This window comes from Bactrocera latifrons, unplaced genomic scaffold (assembly GCF_001853355.1).
Source record: "Bactrocera latifrons isolate USDA-ARS-PBARC rearing strain unplaced genomic scaffold, ASM185335v1 scaffold_30, whole genome shotgun sequence".
NCBI classification, from domain to species: domain Eukaryota; kingdom Metazoa; phylum Arthropoda; class Insecta; order Diptera; family Tephritidae; genus Bactrocera; species Bactrocera latifrons.
This window is the reverse complement of record NW_017536630.1, coordinates 1,999,792-2,006,898: the sequence shown is the minus strand read 5'-3', so window position 1 is coordinate 2,006,898 and position 7,107 is coordinate 1,999,792. Positions and strand designations below refer to the sequence as shown.

General features: G+C 33.9%; 1 non-coding gene across 1 annotated transcript; it reads right to left on the bottom strand.

The window, feature by feature from the left end:
• Positions 1-4,986: 4,986 nt before the first annotated feature.
• On the bottom strand, positions 4,987-5,059 carry Trnak-uuu. Its single transcript has one exon. It is a non-coding gene; the product is annotated as a tRNA-Lys (tRNA).
• Between the last annotated feature and the right edge of the window lie 2,048 nt (positions 5,060-7,107).

Here is a 7,107-nt window from a genome sequence, read left to right as displayed (position 1 = left end):
GTTTGTGAAGTCATAAAATGTAAATATTGGCGAATTCATTCTTTTTTTTTATTAATAATACAAATGCTCCACCTTAATATAAACACGCTTTACATACATATCTCATTACCTAAGTGACATGTAATTCTATAAGTCAATATGCACTACAAATATTTTATATCTAACTCTAACACTTCCGATGAAAAATTAAACCTTTTAACTCATGCATATGCATACACTTATACAAATGTAAGTCACAAATCAACTTCGCCGAATAATATAGAAATTATGCCTCGTTAATCATATCTCTACAATCAATTATACGAGTGAGTACGAGTGTGCGTTGAGCTACATCACTCCCTTAGCGACTTCGTTAAATTCTGATTATTCGTTTTGCGTGCCAGAAATGATTTTTGATCGATGTGTCTGACGCTGTCAGTGCAATAAATTTCTACTACCAACAAGCTCCCTCCTTACAGCTGGTATATCTTTCACTTTAGGCAATTCGTCTTCTCATACCTCTATGTGTGCGCAGTAGCCCTTCGGCATATTTTCAACAAAGTAATCATTTTCAATTTTTTCCAACATTTCTATATGCGGGTGTATTTTTCTTTTTGGCAGAATGACAGCCTGACAGGATAAATTACTGAATAAATGAATGAGGGAAAATAAGGCTAAATCATCATCAACACAAAGGCAACGACTACAACAATAACAACAACCACAATAAACGCTGGCATAAAATAAAATTCACTAACTCACTTATCCGCATGCATTTCACCGTTGTTTGCCGTACGTTGAATACTTACTTATTTTTCTTGCCACTTCTTATCCTCATGCCTCCGCCGCCCTTAGTTTATCCTTGGCGCTCAACATTGGCAGCGAAATTAATAGGCATAATAATTTTTTGACAGTACAAGGATACGCGCTACTTTAGGGCTAGTCGGCAGCCTTCAACAGTTAGTCAATGTATGTACACGAGCATATGTATGTAGGAATATATAGCTGATTGGTTGGTTGGTTGGAGGCGATTATGCGAGCGCGCCGTTTGTGGTGGTGGTGGTGTTGGTGGCAATTTTGACAGACAGGTTGATGATAAATGATGTCGTCGTCAGTGCTAGCATAGTCATCGTTCTCCACGTCAACGTCATCTTCAACACTAACTACAAAAACATAACCGACAACTGCACATTTAAAATGAAAATAGCAGCATAAGTAGGGAATACTAAAGGACTTTATCATCGCTCTGTATTTATTTTGAGCTGTCAGTCGGGCTTCCAGATATTCATCAGTTGACGTTTGATGACGTTCCAAATAGTGAACTGTGGGCTCGTTTATAATCATATAGATGAAATATCTCAAAAAGAACTCCGGCGCTAATGAGTTTTACTAAGGTTTTACTATACATGAATTTGATTTCACTTTCAGAATAAAATCATCAACATATTTTTAATAAAACTGATGTATCTACATGTAATTTACACTACTTTCAATCTTGCAAACGAGTTAATATCATTTTAAGTAACCCATCGGTATCAAAAATTATTGAGATCAATGTACTATATATTAGATCTTATTAAGATCAATGTGTATTGGCCGACGCAATCCTAGAGTGTTACAGTTGACATTTTAAGTAACTTGATTCTGGTTCCACCCGAGAAGAGAATCGTTAATTGTACGGCGCTGTTCTGAAAATGTGACGCTTTTTCGTTTTATTCTCGTTTGCTAATCAAAACCGACTCTCTAACTCCTAAATTTAGCAAGTTTTACCTATAAGGTGCTTCCCAAAGTAAAGGACTTAAAAAAAACACAGAGCAAAATGCTTTTTCGGCAAAATGAATTTATTTTTTTCAAAATAGTCTCATTCTGCTTCAATACAACTTTTTGCACGGTCCAAAAGCAAGTCAAACGAGTGTTTTAATTTGTTGGCCGGTATGGCAGCCAGTATGCTGGTGCAAGCCTTTTGAATGGCCTCTACGTCTGCATAACGATTTCCTTTAATTTTTTCATGCATTTTTTCTGAAAAGGAAGAAGTCGCACGGTGCCATATTAGGTAAATACGAGGAGTGATTCATGGTTAAAATGTGATTTTTGGTCACATAATCGGTCACAAGCGTCGTCCTTCAAATGTTGGGTTCTGAGAAATTTTTGGTCGTCAGTCAATTTGTGCGGAACAAACAAACCATGCACACAGCTTTCGTAAGACCAAATGTTCGGTAAAAATGCGATAAATCGATGTTTTGGAGATGTTCAATTCCATTTCCATAAATTTCACTGACGATTTCGCTTGATTTTTGATGGATTCACGCACAGTTTCGATGGAATTTCCGGTGATCACGGATTTTAATTGGCCCACATGTCGATCGTAATTTATTTCCTCACGGCCACTTTGAAAACGTTGAAACCATTCGTGCACTCTGCTACGGTATATTCAGTCATCGCCATAAACTTGTTTCATCAATTGAAACCTTTTGGTAAAAGTTTTACCAATTTTGAAACAAAACTTAATGTTGGCTCTTTGTTCGAACCTCATATTCGCACCGATCGCTCAAACATACTGACACTCAAAACGCAGTAATAACCTCACTTCCTATGATGATGAAATGTCATGAAATTCTCAATGGACAATCCATAAAGATAGCAGTTTCTAACGCATCAGTCAACCAATTTTATTCATATTTTGTACCAAACGACACTGTGCCTGTAAATACGTATTCAAGATATATTTAAATAATATATAATACCTCACTTATTAACTAATATTCTATAATGTATGGGGTATAAAATTTACTACAAACTCGAAAATTATTTTACTAGTCACATGGTGGAAAAATATCCTTTGAAGCAAATTATTTATTTTGGTACCGAATACCATTGTGTGAAGCATTCTCGATTTTATTCTAGTTTCTCCATTCCTGACTGATATACGAAAAATGTTTAATAGAAAAAAATAAAATCTTAATTTGTGATACATTATGTCTAAGAGAGCATTTTACATTATACGAGTGCTTTGTATCTTTAAAATTGCTTTGCGTTATATTGACCAGCCTGAGTTCTCTGATCTAGTGCTAAATAAATTAACGTGAATAAGATTTAAATTTCATGAGAAGTGAACGGGTTGTCATTCTCATGCAATGTTCTCACTAGTTTCTAGATTCTAGTTTCCAGTAGTTTCTGAGATATGAATGTAAGAAGTTTTAGATTCCGTGTTTACCGACCGACCTTCCAGTGCATTCGTCCGCGCGCGAATTTTTAGTAGAAAAATAACATTTTGTGGAACTTGACAATTTGTTTTGCAGATCATATATTTAGCTGTGTATAAAAAGGTGGACATTTCCAAGTCCCGCTTAATTATTTAACAGTGGGGCTGTTATAAACATTATGCAAGCAAAAAATTAAAAAGTTGTAAAGAAATAAGCAAAATTCTCGCATAATCTTATTCTGTAGAGACCGCTTCCGGTGGGCTTTATTGACCACTATGCAATTATATTGAATTTAATGCCAACTCATATATATTTAAAGATGTATAAAGAAATACGAGTACAATGTAGAAATCCATAAGCCGTAATATTTAAAAATCTCCACAGTCATCACTTGTTAATGATTTTTTTTAGAAAAAATTCTTGGCGTAAAAGCAATTTTTGCCGCCGCTAAACTTGTAAAAAAAAATATTTTTTTGGTGTTTGTTATAATAAAGCCGTATAATTAATTGATGAAATGGATGGAACGTAATGATGACGCTTCATATTAACGTTGACAATGAGTGATTGGTCTGCTGTCCGCCTGAGTGAGTTGACGGTGTTTGCGATATACAAATGTACATACAAATTTGGACTTGGGTGGCTCAAATGTCTCTATGAAGACTTCGTTCACGAAATTCGTTCGAACGCATGTGTATGTGTGTGTGTAGTGAAAGCATATGCTTATATTTTGTTTGCCGCCTGCGCGCACTAACTCACCGACATTCGTCCGCATGCATCAGTCATACAACCAACCAGCTTGGCGGAGATTTATTACATGAAAGGAAGAAAGTGAAATATGCAAAGTCACGAGGATATAATTTATCAGTTGCTTGCACATTCTACCAGTCCCTCACCGCTAGATATTTTTAAGTTATTTGTAATGAACATATCGTTGGTGGTGTTGTTGTCACGCTATGCCTGATATGTCAATTTGAAGTGTGAGAAGATTTTCATAACCAAAATATTATTATGAATGATGATGATCTATCATAAAATGCAACGAAAGCAATTAAGTTGACTTTCGCCATGCATTAATGAACAAACATGCTGATACACATATACATATATATTCGTATAGAGATTGCTTTGAAATGAAATGAAAGCATTTTTATTTTGCCACAGAATGCTGCGATTTCTATAAGATTTTTCCCAAAAATGCCAGGTCATTTTGGTGATTGTGAGAAGCGTAAAAGTTACATGAAATGCTAATATCCTTGAAGCTGAAATCACTCACGAAATTTTCTATATAATAAATGACTATTCGGCACGTTTTGCAGAAGAAAGTCTGCTATTGTTCGCAAAGATATTATATAGATTTGATATATGTTTGCAGTAGGCAATTATGAAGAAGGAATTAATTTTGAGGATGAAATTCCAAAATTTATTGAATAGTGTGGTTTGAAATTCATTATTGCCTTGCATTTTCATTTCACTGTCAATAGCGAAGAGAATGGAATACTAGATTTAAAATTTAATTTCCAACGATCATGCCCTCCTCATTTAGAAAATATTCCTATGTGAATATGTATGTACATATATACTAAGGCAATAAAGTAATTCAAAATAAGTGAAATTTGAAAACATATGTATAAACACTTCAATACGTATATTCAGATATGATGTAGTTTAGTTACAAAGAAATTTAAATTTTACAAAGAATTTTGGTAAATGCAAAACTTAATTTCGTATGTGATCAAAATGATTTAAAAAAATTTTCAATATGTAAATAAAAATGTTTTTTTTTTTTAATAAAAAAAATTAAACTCGCCCGAGCAGGGACTTGAACCCTGGACCCTTGGATTAAAAGTCCAATGCTCTACCGACTGAGCTACCCGGGCACATACATTACAAATGGCGCATTTACAGTTATAATGTTATGTTTACTATATAATTTATCTTTCAAGGTTTTCAAAGTAATGAAATAGTTTTTAAAATACATTTTCGAAAAGGAACTGTTTCATTTTTTACTAGAAAATGTCAAATTGAGTTAGTCACATATTATACATACATATTTTTTCACAAAAGCTACTTTGTTGTTACCTTTCGATGTTATCAAAATATATTGTAGAATAAAAGTTTGCTCGTGAATGCTTTATTAGATTCAACTATTTGAATACGCTTCCGCTAGAACGTGATAATGAATACTAAGTATGCTTTGTTTATTAATAAACGTATAATCTACTATAACAAAACAATTTTACGCATTTGACGTAATGCCATTTAATAAGTAAGGAAGGGCTATGCTCGGGTGTAACATTCTATACTATTGCAACTTGCAAGAATCAAAGAAAAAATCAAATTCCTTCATGTGGTGGTTGAACTTTACATTAAAAATTCTTGCGAGAGAATCCAACATTCCGTATTCGATGAAATCCTAAATAAAATACTATCAAATTCGGCAACTTCTTGACTTATATTGAATACATTGAGTTAATGTGGAAGCTATCAACCAGAGGATATGTCATTAAAATATCAAACATTTTGACTAAGGACCAATGTGGAAAGACGGAAACCATTTTATGGGACATATTGGAGTCTTCTCCTTCGGGCTCTTCGCATTTATTTTGGCATTGCTCAGATATACTCGAGAACATATTTTTAAGCCGTTTCTTGCAATAAAACTTGTTAGAATAACCATAATCTGTATAAGTAGTATATGGGAGATGGGGTTAATATTGACACGATGTTATCTACACTATTGGCCACGAAAAAATATGCACAATCCTTGAACATTTTGAGTGGTAAGCTTTGCGTGGCCACGAGTGTATTTTTGCCAATACTACACACAGCTAACATGCGAATCAGGGAGATGTAATGAACTTGGTTGAGCAGATTTATTAGATGTGATTTAGATATGTGTCAAACCCATTGTTTAAGTTTGACTGCGGCTCCAAAAAACCTTTAGCCCGGGATTTAAAATTAAATGTCTTTAGCGCACTTAGTAATTTAATTTATTCACTTTCAAAAGCTTGTAACAGTTATGTGGGGTTATCAACCGATTACATCTTTTACACTATCGTTGTACCAAAATGCAGCTCTATTCGTAACTTTGTGCTTAATTATGACATATCTATGTCGATAAGGTTTAAGTGATACAAACTACTTTTAGATGAACAAAAACATTACACTCTGTAGCAACATGTTGCAAGAGCATAAAAATCTATATATATATATACCTAATTGTTCGTATGATAAATATTTTTGGAGAAGTATATGTAATAGTAATACCTAAAAAAAGTTATAGCTATTGTTACAAAATGTCGAAGAAACTTCAGGGTAGATCGGTGTTTTATCCGCTGATTATAGCCGGTATTAGAAGTATGGTCCATGATGGCACCATTTCGCAAGTAAACCGAAGAATTGTTTAGAGTATTCAGGAAAATTGTCCAATAATATAATGGATGGGATAGAATATTTCGTTTCTAATAGTTACATTAACTAATTTTTGGTTTTAGGTCAAATAATTTGAATCAATTTATACTCCAAGTGTTTCTCGAATCGGTACATTTTTTTTATGCAAGTTGATATTACTGTTAATGATCTATGATCTACTATGCCTAAATTTGTTGAAGCAAGAAGTGCAATAATGCATTCGTGATCATTTCGTCACATTTTCAAATAATATCGGTTCGCAACCACCGTATTCGCATATTTACCTTCGAGTAACTTCTGGCAATAACAAAGATCTTGTGACAGAACTACTTACTGCATATGAAAATATGGGTTGCAATATGTCCCTTAAAATTCACTTTCTGGACTACCATCTGAATTTTTCCCCAAAAATTATAAATTAGGGGCCGTAAGTAACGGGAACGGTTCTGCCAAGACATTTCTGCTATGGAGAAACGGTACCAAGGCAAGTGGAGTGTCAGTTTGATTACCGATT